General features: G+C 38.3%; 1 protein-coding gene across 4 annotated transcripts in view; it reads right to left on the reverse strand.

Annotated features, from left to right (window-relative positions):
* The window catches only part of HECTD2 (HECT domain E3 ubiquitin protein ligase 2), a 78282-nt gene that overhangs the window by 41673 nt on the left and 18908 nt on the right, over positions 1-17701 (reverse strand). The gene's annotated exons all lie outside the window — the stretch shown is intronic.

The raw sequence follows: 17701 nt of genomic DNA on the forward strand, positions 1-17701 counted from the left end.
AAATTCTTTTTCTTTCTTCATTTCTTTCAAAATTTTAAACATTCCTCCTTTTCATCTTCTAGTTCTCTGAAGACATTATCTGTTATGTTTGTTTGCTTTCGTGTTTCTTCTAGTTTCTTTCTAAAATTTAAAAAAATATTTCTAATTCTTTCCTTTATTTCACTGCATTTGGAGTTTTTACAATTCTGATATATGTTGTTCTTTCAAGTGTTGTATCATTTTCTTAATGAATTTTAGCTCATACTGAAATAGAATTTTATCTGTTTTTGTGGGCATGTGTCTGAGTGGCTGTTATTTTGTTTTTTACTCTTTTTTATTACAGTAAAATTTTGTAATTAAAAATTATAAAATTTGTCCTTGCTCCTTTTCTGTTGCCAATTTCATTTGGAATTAGTTTTCCCAAACTTACAGGAGGTGTAGCTCCCTTTTTTGTTCTTTTTATGTTGAACTCAAATATGATAGCTTGTTTTCTAAGACTTCAAGGTCGTCTTAGTTTCCCTCCTCCACTTTCATTCAGATATCCTATTGCCTTAATCTCTATTGTCGCTGCATTGCTCAAATTTGATTCTAATCTCAGTATGGGCCCTGGCCTGGAAAGGAGCCCTAGACATTCAGTTTTGAGAATTCACAGAGGTAACCTCCTCCCTTCAGATCTTAGCATAGGTCCTCGACATTCACCTGCTCTTGGCAAAACCCCTCCCAGTTTCAGCCTTTGTTCTAGGACTGGCCTCCTGAGCTTTCCAATGAACACCTGTTCGTTATTTTGAAGCTCTCCTGTTCTCAGGTCCATCAAACACCCAGATGCTTCCTTCTGCTTCCTCCTGCCCAGAAGCTAACACCATGGAGATCTTATGGTTTTGGTGATTTGTACTGCTTATCTTTTGAGGCTTATAGGAACATTTTACCAACTAATTCTGATGTCTATGATTTTTAATTTTGCTATATATTTGGTTTGTATGTTTTATTGGGGCCTTTAGAGAGATTAAAAAACAATGCTGCTTCTCCTGTTACCTTCACAGAATCTATTGTTTGCCTTTTAATTTTATTTCTGAAAACAGAAGATACTTAATACTGTATTAGCTAATTTCATCAACCTTTTAATTTAGTACTTGATATTTTTATGATTAGTAACCCTTCCCTCTCTAGAGATCAGATGATCATCTCTCTCTTCTAATTTGCATCCTTCACACACATGTAGCACATTGCCTGGAAGATAGTAAATGCTCAATAAATGTTGTCTACTGCTGTTTCTGGAATTTATTTTATTATATAAGAGGTAAGACTATACACATTTTTCCCTAAGTGGCCAATTACAGAATACTGTTTATGAAAGCATGTCATTCCACATTGTTTCTTGATACTACTTTTATCATGGCTTAAGTTCTTTTACATACTGGGGCCAATTTTGGGCTATGCATATGATTCCATTGACTGGCCTATTACTGTATGAAACAATTTCAGTTACTATTGTTTCATAATATCTATCAATACACGGTAAGGGAGCAGGCTTGGTGAGAGACAGTAGTGGCTTGCACCACAGTGGTAGTAATGGAAATGATGAGAAATGGTTGGATTTGTGATATATTTTGAATACAGACTTAATAGGATATGCTGTTGAAAGATATGCTGAGAGAAAGATAAAAATGCCAGAATTTGTTGACAGAAAGACAGGAGCCAAAGATGACTTCAATAATTTACCCTAACTAACTGGGTGAATGGTGGTGCCATTTACTGAAATGGAGAACACTAGAGGAGGTTTTCTCAGGGGGAGAGGTGGGAATCAAGAATGTTCTTTTGGTCACATTAAATGTAAGATGCTTATTAGACACCCAAGTGCAGATGTTGAGCAGACAACTGAATATGTGACACCTGAGCGCAGGGGAGATGTGAAGGTTTCTATCTCATGGAAGGGAGTAAAACTGAGCTTAATGAGATCCCTAAGGAGAGGTAAACAGAAAAGAAGCCTGAGGACTGAGCTCTGGGAACTGAGCCCTGGAGCAATCCAACATTGGAAGTTTACTTTACCAACATTTCCTCTTCTATTTCAGGGAGAAAACATTAAAGGCTATGACTTTTATTTTGAACATAGCTTTAGCCTTATCTCATAAGTTATGATGCAGAATTCTCATAGTTGCTATTTTCTACACCTTTAAGTTCAGTATTAATTTTTTACTGCAGAAATTAAGAAATCTATTTTTAAAATTTCTAAGCCAGTATGTTTAAATTTCCATTATTAATTCTAGTTTTATGGCATTGCTGTCAAAGATACAGGCTTTACAATTCCTCATATGAGTAACTTATTGAAAATAATTTTATATTTTGTGAAATTTACTTTTAAAAAACCTATATTCTGTTTGAAGAATACAAAGTTAACTACAGCAAACATCATAATTAATGGGTAAATATTGCAAGCATTCTCTTTTAAATAAGGGCTGAAATAACACAGGAACAAGTCTACTATCAGTACTTTTATTCAACATTGTACTGGAGCTTCCAGCAAGTGCAAAGACATGAAAAAGTTATTAAAGACACAGGACTAGAACGAAAGAACAGTGTCATTTTCAGATGATTTGATTATAAACACAGACAAATAAAAGAAACACACAATAGAAGAAAACACACAAATGACACACATCAAAAGACGTTCAGTCTCAGTGAGTAAGGAAATGCGATTAAAGAACACAACGATACAATTTTATACCCATTCTATTGCCAAGAATTAAAAAGTATGACAATGTTGGAGAGGATGTGGATCAATTTGATATTTCACGTATTGCTGATAGGAGTATTTCATATTGGATGAGTTTGTGTTTTTCGAGAAATTGGTTGATGTCATCTAAGTTGTCAAATTTATGTGCGCAGAGGTGTTTGTGGTATTTTTTATTTTTTTGATGTCTGTAGGGTCTGCCGTGGCATCCCATTTCATTAGTGATACTGATAATCTGTCAGTCTTGATAGAGGTTTGTCAACTTTATTCATCTTTTCAAAAAAATCAGCTCTTTGTTTCATTGATTTTTCTCAATTTTTCTCTTTTCAATTTTACTGATTTTTGTTCTCATTTTGATATTTCCTCCCTTCTGCTTGCTTTGGGTTTATTTGGCTCTTCTCTTCTAGGTTCTTGAGGTGGGAGGTTAGATATTTGTTTTGAAACTTTCCCTTGTTCCTAATCTATGCATTGACTGGTAAAAACTGCCCTCTCCATACTGGTTTAGCAGTCTCCCACAAATTTTGATATGTTGTATTTTTATTTTCATTCAGTTCTATTCATTTTTTTAAATTTCCCTTGAGACTTCCTCTTTAACCCACAGGTTATTTTATCTCATTTTTTCCTGGGAAAGATTCACCTTGAGCTAACATCTGTTGCCTACCTCCTCTCTCTCTGTTTCTTCCCCAAAACCCCACTACAGAATTGTATATTCTAGTTCTAAGTCCTTCTAGTTATTCTCTGTGAGCCACCACCACAGCATGGCCACTGACAGATGAGTGGTGTGGTTCCATGCCCAGGAATCAAACCTGGGTCACCGAAGCAGAATGTGCCAAACTTTAACCACTAGGCCATCAGGGCTGGCTCAACCCCTGTGCTATTTAGAAGTGTGCTGTTTAGTTTCTAGGTGTTTAGAGATTCTCCTGCTATTTTCTGTTATTGATTTCTAATTTTATGCTACTGTGGTCAGAGAACATACTCTATATTATTTCAATTCTGTGAAGTTTTTGAGGTTGTTTTATGCCCCAGGATGTGGTCAACGTTGGCATATGTTCTTCGAGCACTTGAAAATTATGTATATTCTGCTGTTGTTGGGTGGAGTGTTCTCTAAATCTCTATTAGATCCTGCTGGTTGATGATGTTGAGTTCTTCTATATTTTATATCCTTGCTGATTTTCTGTCTAGTTCTACCAAATCCACAGTTATCATTGGAGACCAACACTCAATTGTGAATTTTTGTTTCTCCATTCAGTTCTACCAGTTTTTGCTCCACATTATCTTACAACTCCACTGTTTGATACACTCACATTTATGATTGCTATGTCTTCTTTGTGATCATCCCTTTTATCATTATATATCTCCCTCTCTGTCTACAGTAATTTTCTTTGCTCTAAGTCTACTTTATCTGATAGTAATATAGCCACTCCTCTATATCTTTTTCCATCATTTTACTTTCAACCTGCCTATATTGTTATATTTGAATTTAGTTTCTTGTAGACACGAGTGAGGTGGGTCATGTTTTTAATCTACTCTGCCAATCTCTATCTTTTAACTGATGTATTTAGACTGTTTACATTTAATTGTAATTACTGAGATGTCAGGGCTTAACTCTGTCATTTTCTTTTTTGTTTTCTCTGTTATTTTTCCTACCTTCCTGTGGGTTACTTGAACAGTTTTTAGAATTCTATTTTGATTTATCTGTAGTGTTTGTGAAAGATTGCTCTAGATATTACATTACATACACATAACTTATCATGGTAGACTGGTGTTGTTTTACCAGTTAGAGTGAAGTGTAGAAACTGTACATTATTTAGCATCTTTTTACCCTTCTCTCTATAATTATCTTATTTCCTTTACACATGTTTAGGACCACACCAGTGTTATAATGATTGTTTCCAACGTCAACTATAATTTAGAAAATATAAAAGAAAAAGAAAAGTATATTGTGTTTACCTATTTTTTGCTTATCATGTTCTTTCTTCTTTCTTGATGTTTCAAGGTTCTTTCTTTTATTGTTTCTTTTCTGTTTAGAGAACCTTAAACACATTCTTTTAGATTAGGTCTACTGAAAACACATTCTCTGTTTTCCTTCATCTGAGAATGTCCTGCTTTCCCCTCCATTGCTGAAAAATATATTCACCACATATAGGATTCTGGGTTGGCAGTTCTTTCAGCTACTTCCTTCTGGCCTCTATGATTACTGATGAGAAATCTACTGTTATTTCAATGTTTTTTTCCCTATAGGTAAGGTGTTGTGTTTCTCTGGCTGCTTTTCAACCTTTTTTTTGGGGGGGGGGGGTTCAAAAATTTAATTATGATATGTCTTGTGCATTTTTTGGATTTATCCTGCATAGGGTTTGCTCAGCTTCTCGAACTTATAGGTTTATGTCTTTTCCCAACTGTAGGAAGCTTTTGGTCATTTATTTAGGTACTTTTTCAGAGTACCCTCTTTTTCCTCTCCTTCCAAGACTCCAATGACAAGAATGTAACATTTTTAGTTATAGTCCCACAAGTCTCTCAGACGGCTCATGTTTTTCTTTCCAGTCTATTTTCTCTCTATTGTTCAGACTGAGTAATTTTCATTGTTCTTTATTCTGGCTCATTAATTCCTGTTTCCTCCACTCTGCTTTTGAGCCCATCCACCAAGCTTTTTACTTAGGCTATTATATTTTCTCAAGTATTAGTACTTCCAAACCAACAGAATAGATTAATATTTTATAGATTCTAAATTCTACAATAATGAAATGTACATATACAGAATTTAATTCTAATGTAATCAGGACATGTTTTCAACTAAGCAAATACAGCCATATCAACCATCACAGCAGTAACATAGCTATAAGGTCTTCCTTCCTTCCGTATCCACTCTCCCAATCAAGCATCTATCCTTGGATCTATCAGCTACTTCAACCGACTAAGATAAATTTCATTAGGGTTAGGGTACATTTTAAGGTAAACTTTCATATTAGAAAATAGTACAAAGATGCTAATTTCTTATACTTAACAGCAAAGGTTTCCAAACTTTCCTGTGTGTCAGAATCACCTGAAGAGGTTATTAAAACACAGATTACTAGGCTCTCCCCAAAGTCTGTGATTCAATAGGTCTGAGGGCTCTCCCCAAGAATTTGCATTTCTAACATGTTCCCAGCTGATGCTGATGCTGCCAGTCTGAGGATCATATTGAGAAATATTGTTCAATGGCTTTTAGAAGAGACAGCAATGATGCTGACAATATAAAACATTATTAAATTTCTTAAATTCAGTTCCATAATTGACTTATACCCTTTATTAAATATGGAAATATCCAACTTCTAGTAATTTGTACTTTAAGCAGAAATTGGACAGAGGCTCAATTTATTAGCAAGTAAAATTAGATCTCTCTATAAATAATTTCTTATGGATTGTTTGGAAATCTTTGTTAATGGGAAAGAAAAGGGCATCTCAGCAGAAAAGAAATAGATGATAGTCTCCTCTCTCCAACACCAGTCTTATTACTATCATCTTTTGAGACTCCTCTACAGTTTCTGTTCCTCTTCACCAGGCTTACCCTTTCCTTTCCCTTCCCACATACCTTTCCCAAGCTGGCTATAAACACCCACTATTAGATATAAACAGACTCATTCAAATATAAATTAACTTATTCACTCACATAGCATATATACACATTTTTATACCCACTCATTTTTATTAATACCACGCTGAGGCGGAAGAAGAGTGAAATTTTAGTTAGTAAGAGAACTGGATTTTGGCAAAGCCTCAGAGTGGGGAGATTCTTATATAAAGAGAAATAGTAAAGCCAAGGCCAAGAGGATTATAGGGTAAGGTTAGAACCAGAGGTCCAGACGGGATTTAGTTTTAGTTCAGAAGGTAACTTGGACTGAAGAGTAATGCAGAATATTAATGTACTATGTTAATGGAAGTTGAGTCAGAAAGAAAGGCAGAATCCTTTGCTCACATTAGTGAATGAAAGCCAAACTACAGGATGTGACATTCAGCTATTAAGAAAGGAAGAATAACAGCTTGCAGCTGCTCTCATGTCCCTGAATATCAAGGCATTGTTTCCAGAGACAGGCTTTCAGCCTGTTCTCACAGATGGTTATTAAAATCTAATTCAAAAGAGAAAATCAATGTGGTTATGAGAGATTAATTAAATCTCAAACTGATATTACAAGTAGAATGGGCAAATCTTTGTTTTATTATATGCAGATTTTTGGCAATATAGAATATCATAATACACTGAAAAAAGCCAAAATATATTTATCAGTAAAAACCTCTCATTTAGGTTTCATTCAGCCAATACTTGGGAACACTCTGTGCTAAATTGATAAGCAGTAATCATTTTCCCTTTCTTTTAATATAGTGTTGCCAATTTTAGTTGGTTGCTTAGAAACATTAAGTAAAACATTTGAAGCCAGTGCAAGAATAAGGGTTGTGGTGGGGGCTGGCAGTATATTTAAAAAAATGTGAAGATCATAATACAACTATATATAAGGGTGTGAGATTATCAACCAAATTTTACCAGCTCACTATTTTGAAGAAGCTATCGTAGCTGACTCTAGTTGGAAACTAGTAATATATAGCTTTCCACAACCTAGCCACCAAAGCAAAGACTGACATTTTAAATAGGCCACATGATTAGGAGACTGAAGATTACTCCTGGTCAGTCAGTACAGATGGCAACAGCAGCATCACAGGTAAACAAGAGTCTCTATGTAGGTTGGGTGTTCAGTAAGAGGAACCGGGGCCTCCATTCCTTATCCTACATCAAGAGAGGAAATATTGATATAAAAGCTTTGCTGCTGGTGACACAACATCGCAAAATGCTATACCCTAAATTTCATCCCAAACCATCAAGCGCTGCATAACGATGTTTTGGTCAATGACAGACTGCATACAGCAGTGGTCCCATAAGATTGGTACCATACAGCCTAGGTGTGTAGTAGATTATACCATCTAGGTTAGTCTAAGTACACTACTCTATGATGTCTGCACAACGACAAAATCACTTAACAATGCATTTCTCAGAATGTATCCCCATTGTTAAGTAACACATGAGTATAATTTGTAATTAAATAAGTACTAATAAATAAATAATGGAAAAGGCACCAGCCTTGGAAGTAAGGGACTAGGTCTTGTTGCTGGCTGTGTTACTAACTTTCTTAACCTTAGACAACTCATGGAAATTCTTTAGGCCTCAGTTTTGACATTATAAAATGAAAGACATGGCCTAAGTCAGTCATTCCCCAGGTTCCAAAGAACTTCAAGGGCCACCTCAGGGGAGCAGTGCTGTGTGGATGGGTTTACTCAGAGCAGCTCAGCTATTCTCTGCTTAACATAATGATGCTCTAAGAAAAATTTTGTTTTTCAAAAAGCATTTTGCTACAGGGGGCTGGCCCCGTGGCCGAGCGGTTAGGTCCGTGCGCTCCGCTGCAGGCGGCCCAGTGTTTCGTTGGTTTGAATCCTGGGCACGGACATGGCACTGCTCATCAAACCACGCTGAGGCGGCATCCCACATGCCACAGCTAGAAGGACCCACAACGAAGAATATACAACTATGTACTGGGGGGCTTTGGGGAGAAAAAGGAAAAAATAAAATCTTTAAAAAAAAAAAAAGCATTTTGCTACAAAAATAAAAAACAAGAACAAAAATAGGTTTGAAAACCATTGGTTTAGACATGATTTCTAACTTGTATCTCTACAACTATCTAAGAACAAAATACACAGGACTTATAAACCAATAAAAAAAGTTAAAAAATTCTCTATTAGAGTGAACTACATAATGAGAAATTGAATATAGAGAATACCTATAACAGAGAAATTGAAAAACCATGGAAACATAACATGCGTGTGTCATCTAAACACCTGATTTTAGTTACAACTTACTGTCCTACAACAGGGTTTAAGAAAAAGTCCTAAAATAAGAATCAAAAGACCTGGTTTTTCTTTCTGGATCTACATTTTACATTCACGTGATGTGGTAGTTTTAAAATATGTTCATAAATTCTCCGATATTCCTCCTATCAAAAGATGAAGTCTAATTCTTCTCCCTTTGCATATGGGCCAGACTTAGTGGCTCAATGCTAATGAAAAATGTGGCAGAAGAGATGGTGTATGAATAGGTTACAAAAGGCAATAAAATTTCTGCTTGGCTCTCTCTTTTGGGAGGCTCACTCTTGGAATCCAGTCTCTTGTGAGGAAGCCAAGCAGCCAATGACAAGGCCAGGTGTAGGTGTCCCAGCTAGAACTCATCGAAAGTCCAAGCCTATAGCTGGCATCAATTGCCAGCACGTGAGCGAGCAAGGCTTCAGGTGAGTCCAGCCCCCAGCCTTTGAGCCACCTCAGCTGAGGATCAGGAGAACAAAGAGGAGCCTCCTCACTGATCCCCACCCAAATCACGTTTGTGAAAAAAATAAATGTTGCAGTTGTTTTTAATCACTAATTTTTGGGGTGGTTTATTATTATGCAAAATAGACACAGGAACATGTAATCTGGCGCACACAATCTCTCAGAATACATTCCTCATCTGTTAAACAAAGAAACAAATGGCGGTTTTCCAGGTTAGGATGGCAGATTGGACACACATATTTAATTCCTCCCAAAATTCTACTAAGACTACAGTAGAAGGTTCTGTCATTGTTTTAAAGACATAAATCTGCAAGGACAAAGAGAAGAGGGAAAAGGCCATAACCTCAAAGGTAAAAAGAAGCTAGAAAGCAGAGAGACCTGAGAAAGCTGAATACCAAGCCTCTACAGGGAAAGATGAAAAGCAACCTGATTTACACCACAAAGTCCTTAAAGCACACAGAATAGAGAACTGGGTGTGTGTGGGGGTGGAGGGGCGGGGGGGGGGAAGGGGCACTAAAATCAGGGTTACAGTGAAAATTGTTTGAAGAAAAAGTTAGATCCCTAGACCCCCTCCCTGCCTCTGAGTGACTATCCCTCCCCCATATCTCCTCCAGCAGAAGTGTGAAAATTTCTACTATTTGGAGAGAGTGAAACAGAGGGGCTTTGGACTGGGGAAATGCTAGACACAGATGAGATTATACAAACTAACCCAAGAAATAGGGGCAGTAAATAATTAACTGCTGAATATTAAATGATCAGTGCAGAGACAGCCACCCCTCTTCCCCCAGCAAACAGAACATTGCAGCCAGACCCTTACCCTGTCCCTTCCCAAGAAAGGAGATTGCAAGACACTTCTCTGGGGAACCTGACCAAGAAGAAATAACCGATACTGATATCAGGGTTCCCAAACCAGTAGCCTGTTCATATCACCCTATAATGAAGCTCATGGTCAACAAATCTTATCCATGCCTCACCTTCCAATCATCTGTTTGGTCCCCCACTGTTAACCATGAAGAGAAAACAAAAGATTACCAAACATCTGAAAAAAGGGTTCAATACGTAAGATTGAGACCAAAACAGACAGACAAAAGCAACCGGGAAGAATCAGAAATCATGCAGGGAGGAAAAAATTTAAAAACTTATCACTAATTTACTCAGAGAGATAAAAGATAGTACAACCACTAACTGACAGGGTGCTATAAAAAAAGAAATATTCAAAAGGGAAAAAAAGAATTCTTGTTTATTAAAAGGATATTAGCAGAAATAAAATATTCAACAGAAGAGCTTTGGGGAAATTCTCTAAAATATAGAGCTAAAGGATAAAGAAATGGAAAATGGAAGTGAAAAAAATAAGACGATTAGGAGTTCAGAAGGTCTGGCTTTTGGATAATAGGGGATCCTGAATCAAAGAACAGAAAAAGTAGATGGGAAGAAATCATCAACAAAAAAATCCTACAAGATTTCTTGGAATTCAGAGACATGAGCTGCTAGATGGAAAGGGCATACCAAATATGCAGAACAAGGAATGAAAATAGACCCACACCAAGGAAGAGCACTGTGCAATCTTAGCCGCCACCCGCCACCCTCCCCGAGACAAAAAGATGGCTCCACACACTTCCAGAGAGATGGAGCCATCTCAAACAAAGGGGCAGGGTCACAATGGCCTAATGAGAGCTGCACTCCGCACAGACTAGAAGAGAGTGACCTATCAGTTAGTAATTTTGATGCCTGTCATCACGAAGATCCTGACCCTCTTTGTACTCTTCTTTTTTAACTGAAGATGGAACGAAGAGGTGAGCCTGGCCCTATCTGCGCTTTGGGTGGTCTTGACAGTAGGGAAATGAAATCCCTGCTCTCCATTTCTTGTTCTACTATCTGAATCAGGTGAGGACAGTCAGTTCACCTCACTGCTTTCACTGAAGGTACGCCTGACAGCCAGAGAGGCCATATTTCTCCTAGCCATCTAATACATAGTCCAAATCCCAGCTCTGTCAGGTATCCCAAGAGTTATCCTTTGTTTCCGAGGACTCACTCATAACCTTACCCATTGACTTCTCCAGAAGGGACTCAGACATACTTGGGGAAGTTAGAGCCAGATGTGATTCAGAGACTGTTCAAGATTAACATCCCCTGGGAATCTTCGCCTAGTAGTGGCAATATTGTCCCTCCATTACACATCCAGGTTTGTGCTTGCTATTCAGTTTTTCAAAACTAAGCAGTATATTGTTTACGGAAATAAACAGAGGTAACAAAACTATTAAAAAAAATCAAAGGAATAGTAGTTACCGCTGGACAGAAAGGCAGGGCAATGCAATTGGGGTTGGCTCACTGGGTCTTTTAAGGGGCTGGTAATGTTTTTTTCTTAATTTGAGTGCTAAGTTCACGAGTTTTCATTTTATTATTATTAAAACCATATGTTGATTACATTCTTTTATATGCGTGACATGTTTCAAATTTTAAACAATTTGTGCAGTCAGTTACTCATGAGGTAAGAGTAATGGAAACTCCTGCCCCATCACAATCCCTTCCCCTACTACTTGGCTGCTTGTATATATTGATCAGTCACATTTACTGAATTTCACAAAGCATGGAACTGAATGCTTTTAAATGCTTTTTTAATTTATCCTTACAAGTTTATGAGGTAGCTTCTTTATTGTCCTATCTTACAGATGAGAAAATAAGCACAGAAAGGTTAAATAACTTTTCCAGGATCGTACAGCTGGTAAGTTACAGAGCCAGGATTCAAACTCAGCCTGGTAAGTTACAAAACTCATGTTATTTTCACTACTGAATGATGCCATAGCTTCTACCACGAATAAAAACAAGTAGCAAAACTGAACCTTAAACTTACAACGAAGCAGGAGATAATAAACTATGAAATGTCAAACAAAACTCAGTAAGGATCAAGCAAAATCAATATGTTGGAAAATCATAAAACTCAGGTGTAGAAGATATTTTACAACTCCTAATGCCCCATTTTCTCATTCTATAAATGAGTAAATGAGGGTTAAGTTTAATGCTAAAGGTCACAATGACAGTTATTGGTAGTAATACACTCAAAGATGCATGTTCTTATTTAGTACTATAATTTACAACCTGTGAGTATCAGGCAGATACTAAATGAGCTGCAATTTGAAGGATCCCTCCATCAGTTCAGTACTTTAGTATTGCTTTTGACTACTTCAGTAGTGGCAGGCAGCCGAAACAGGGAAAGACCAGAGTGGATTAGTCATAACAGGTGGTGTTTACATCATTGTCTATAGGATGACTTTTCTGAACATTTGGCAAAAAATAAAATTGAAGGTGGGAGAGAGAAAGGAAGAAAGAGGGGGAAAAAACTCTGACTCATAGGACTTTAGCCATCAGAGCCAAATAAAATGATACATTCATTGGTTTTTGGAGACAGACTTTCTACTAAGTTCAACGATGTGTGTCTTCATAAAAATGAAACAAAAGCATAGGTGAAGTGTTCTTTTATGGGTCTATTTATAAAAATAATCAAAATTCCTCTTTGTAGGAGGTTATTTTTAACGGAACAGATGGTTTATATTGGGCTTATCTTAGAGAATTTATGATAGCCTTGGATGGGTTTGACCCCAAGAGGGCAAAATGACCAGACACTCAGAAAAAGTACCTCTCATTTATTTCGTCATTCAGTAAATTACTTACTGAGTAAAGACTCCATGTACCATGGACACTGGATCCTGGAGATACACAGATGAATTAAAAACTCAAGGAGATTGTAACTACATTTACTCTTGGACCAAACAATCCCACTTCTAGCAATATCCTATAAATAAACCTGCACACGAACAGAATGACATATGTACAGAGTCATTCATTGTGGCATTGTTTACAATAGCAAAAGAATGAACCCAACTCATTTCTTTTAATAGAGTCTTATTAAATAAATTATAATACATCCAATACAGCACAATATAGCAATAGACAAGAATAAAGAATCTATGTACTGATATAGAAAGAGATCCAGGATATATTAACCAACAAAACAAGGTGCTGGACAGTTTGTATGTAGTTACCTTTTCTTTAAGAAAAGGTGGAAAATAATGTATATTTATGTTTGCTTTCATTTGCATAAAGAAACACATGAATACAAAGGCAGCAGGGAAAAGTGTGAAAGTGAGACATCTGAAACATAATTATTTTTATAGTTTTGGTTTTTGAAACAAAAATGTGTTACCTATTCAAAAAATTAACTTTAATATAAAAAAAGAAAAAGGATAGCCTTTTCCCTCCCCAAAATAAAAGCTTATGGAGCTTACAGACTAGTAAAGAGACAGAGAAATAAGCACATAAATGCAGCAAGGCACTCTAAGTTCTTGCTAGATACACCTCTCCCACAGGAATAGTTAAGAAAAGCTCACTCTGACGGAGGGAAGGATCTTGGAGATTTAGTCCAAAATCAGTTCATTCTGCACAAACCTGGAGAAGGGGTCATTTGAGGCCTTAGAGATACTTCTTCTAGGGCAGGAAACCTAGGGCAGCTTTTCTCTCCCCAGGGAGCCAGTCCTGTGTTGGGTTTCTTCTAACAGCTTATTTCCCTAACTGCCTCTCAAGTTGCTCTTGAAGAAACTGAAAACTCTGTGGCACTTGACTTGAGAACAGATCAGAGGACCCCACCACACACAGATCCAATCAGTGTTTGAGCTGAAGACCACTCTGGTCTTCCCTTGTCTAGTTCAGAGTGCCAAAGATTACGGGATGCATTTATGTAAGCGTGTAAAAACAACACAGTTCATCACATCGTATCAGGGCTCCTCCAGAGTAAACTCATGAAATGGACTGAACTGGGAGGGGAACAGTCCCTGGAGGTAAATGTCAGAATTCATGTCTACTCTTTTCTGAATTACCAAGAGTACAAAGATATTTTAGAAGGCTTGGAGAGGAACTGCTTCATTTCTCTTAAAGATGTTCTGCTGAAAGGAAAGAAGATACAAAGGAGTGAGGGAGAATGTAGTGCTAACTACCCCCGACCACTACTTCTCATTTACGCTGTTTCTCTGAAGATGTATCATCCCTAGCAGCTGTTATAGTAGGTAAAACTCCTACACTTCTCTCATCTTTAAAAGGACAGCCAACTCGACAGGCATACCTAGTCATGTGATCTACAGGGAGGAAAGGCATCCCTCAGCTGTTAGGTAAGCCCACGCTGGGCGTTTGCAGTTTCTCTAATACCACTTGAAGATCAGACAGGGAGACAAGCTGTTAGAGAAAACCCGGCATAGGTCCTGCGACCAGAGAAGAGGGAGGAAAACTGTAATAACTGCCAAGAATGATGCATCTCTGAGGAAACAATCTTACTGGCAAGTAAGAGAGGCTTCCCAAAAGATCAAGGAAATATAAACATGCTTACATTTGGAAGACTTAGTCAATAATTCTTTCTGCTGCAGCCCTGACCTATGAACACCATGTCACACCTGAATTCAGGTGGCATCCAGACATCGCAGCTAGAAGTCAACACCAGGAGGACCAGTAAGATAAAGGAAGTACGCTAAGAGGTCTATTCCTCTGGAGTGGTGCTTCATTCCAGGTGCAGGTTGGGGCTGACCAGGCTCCCCAAGACTGGCACAGACGCCAGGGAATCAGACAAGTGGCAGGAGCTCAAGTAGGTGGACCACACTCAGAGTCAATATAGCCACCCAAGGAGGAGGCAGGCAGGCGGTGGACATACAGGCAACAAGCTGGATTCAGAGATTCAGATGTTAGTCTAGCCAGGATGGAACAGATGGGAATCAGAGTGTAGAATCAAAGGCTAAGGAATTTGAACATAGTCCAAAGAAAGAAGGTTACAGTTATCCATCATTTCTTTTTGACTCCTTATCATTCTCCACAGCAGACATTTCCATTTTGTCAAGGTTCCTAACCTGCTGGGCTGAACGATGTCTGCCAAAAAGATACGCTGAAGTCTTAAACCCCTGGACATGCGAACATGACCTTATTTGGAAACAGGGTCTTTGCAGATGTAATCAAATTAAGATGAGGTCATCCTGGATTAGGGTGGGCCCTAATCCAATGACTGGCAACCTTATAAAAAGAGACAAATTTGGACATAGAAAGACAAACAAGGGAGAATGCCATGGGAAGTCCAAGACAGAGACTGGAGGGAGGCATCTACAAGTCAAGGGACACCAAGGAATGCTGGCAACCACCAGAAGCCAGCAGAGAGGCATGGAACAAATTCTCCCTCAGAACCTTCAAAAGGGACTAACCCTGCCTACAGCCTATTTCAAACTTCTAGCTTCCAGAACCATAAGAGAATACATTTCTGTTGTTTGAAGCCACCAAACTTTTGGTACTTTGTTACGGTGGCCCTAGGAAATTCATACACCCTCCAAAGGGACTAGCGAGTTCAAGGTGAAAAGGAATGAGTTTTCTACTTCCACTTCCTCCTCCTGGCTCCTCTCTTCCCTCTGTTCCATCATCTAAGTAAGAAGTGCCCCTCTCTCCTTGCTGCAGCCCACATCTCAACCCCTATGCTGTAGTCTTCCTTGATCCCATCCTCATACCACTTCTCTCTCCTATTTCTTCATTTTATTATTCTGTGTTCCTACTGCACCTTTAGTCTCTCCCTCTGTATCCCCTCCCTTGACAATACTGCTCTGCAAGATTCCAGTGTTCTTTTCTTTCAGTTCAGGCGACTCTAAAGGAGTCCACATTTGCCCCTACCTCCTCACCACTCATCTACCCCTTAACTTTTTACAATTTGAATTCTTCTCATATCATCCTACTAAAACTGTTCTCTTAAAAGTCCCCAATAGGGGGCAGCCCAGTTGTGTAGGTCAAATCTTCACACTCTGCTTTGGTGGCCCAGGTTTTGTGGGTTTGGATCCCTGGCGCACACCTACATAGCTCATCAAGCCATACTGTGGTGTCATCCCACAAACAAAATAGAGGAAGACTGGCACAGATGTTAGCTCAGGGATAATCTTCCTCAAGCAAAAAGAGGAAGACTGGCAACAGATGTTAGCTCAGGGCCAATCTTCCTCACCAAAAAAAAAAAAGTCACCAATAAACACATTAACAAATTCCTGGCTTTGTCTCAGTGTTTAGTCATCTTGTCTGCTCTTAGCAATGACACTATTGATCAAATCCTCTTTAAATTTTCTTTTCCCTTGATTTTCAAGTCATTGTACAACCTGGTTCTCTTATCTCCTTCAGAACTCACTTCCTTTTCTTTCACCAACTCACCTTCTTTTAATAAAGGCATTATCCCAAACTACCTTAAGCTCTCTTTTCCTTTTTCTGTCTCTGCCATTCACTAGCTATGTAAACTCATGCAGGGAAAGTCACTTAAAACTTTCTGTGGCCTAAGTTTCTAAGTTTCCTTACCCTTAAGACAGGAAAATAATTCCTACCTCAGGCTGCTGTAAGGACTAAATGAGCTCACATACTTAAAATGCTTAGAATCATAACTAACACACAGTAAGCACTATATGAAGTTGCTGTTGTGGCTGCTGTTATTATTGCTCTGGTACATCCACTCTCACAGCTATTTTCCTGCCCTAAGTTCTCTCATTTTATTCTACGCAATAAATACTTGCTAAGAACCTCTGATGGACAAGGCAACTGACCTAAGCTCTGCAGGGATTACAGAGGCATTTATTCTCTCATGGAACATACAGTCTAGGAGATTACAGTATACAGATAACACAAGACTGGGAGACTATTAAGAGTCAACAACAAAAAAATCTAAATGGCAAGTCAAAGCAGGGAAGAATTACACCTGGTTGCAGAGAATAAGCAAAGGTTAGGAGAGAGGTAGCTCTGAAGAACAGATACGATCTGACAGGTGGAGAAGAGGGGAGAGTGCATTTCAGGCAGTGGGAACAAACCGGCAAAAACTCTGAGGTAAGATGTGAGGCATCCAGGAGAAGAGTTGAAATGTAAGTTACATGTAGAAGAAAAGTGGGAGATAAATTTGAAAAGCTGCTGTCATATTATGAACATCGAGTGTTAAGGAAAAAATTTTTTATTTAATTTTGGAAGCATTAGGGAGTTTCAGGATGATGTAATTAGAGTTGTGTGATTAATGTGATATGATTAATCAGACAAGAGAAACAAGTCAGTCAAGAATTTCCTCTATCTGTCAGAACAAGAGTTTTGTTGTCAGAAATTGTGGGATTGGATTTTGGTTCTGTCACTTAGCAGTGTGACCTTGGCCAAGTCACTTACCCTATCTGAGCCGCAGTCTCCTTACTTATAAAACTGGTGTGACGAACAGAACTTTAAAAGGGTCTCCATGATTCTCAGCCTCCTGGTGTTACATCATAATTAAATTACATGGCAAAAGGGATTGTGTAGATACAATTAAGGTTACTAATTGGTTAACCTTAAAATAGAGAGTTTATCAAGATAGGCAAACCTAATCACATGAGTCCTTTAGAAGCAGGGAGTTTTCTTCCACTGGTTTTGGAAGACAAAGCCAGAGAGACTAGACACACAAAGGGGATTCAACACAAGGGATCCTGCTGCCAGCCTTGCAAGAGGAAGCTGTGATACTGTGAGAGGAGCTGTGAGCGGGCCCATGGCAAACTGTGAGTGGTCTCTAGGACCAGAGAGCAATCCTGACAGCCAGCAGGAGGATGGGACCTCAGTGTCATAACCACAAACAATGAAGGCTGCCAACAACCT

This window comes from Equus przewalskii, chromosome 1, assembly GCF_037783145.1.
Source record: "Equus przewalskii isolate Varuska chromosome 1, EquPr2, whole genome shotgun sequence".
In the NCBI taxonomy this organism is placed as follows: Eukaryota; Metazoa; Chordata; class Mammalia; order Perissodactyla; family Equidae; genus Equus; species Equus przewalskii.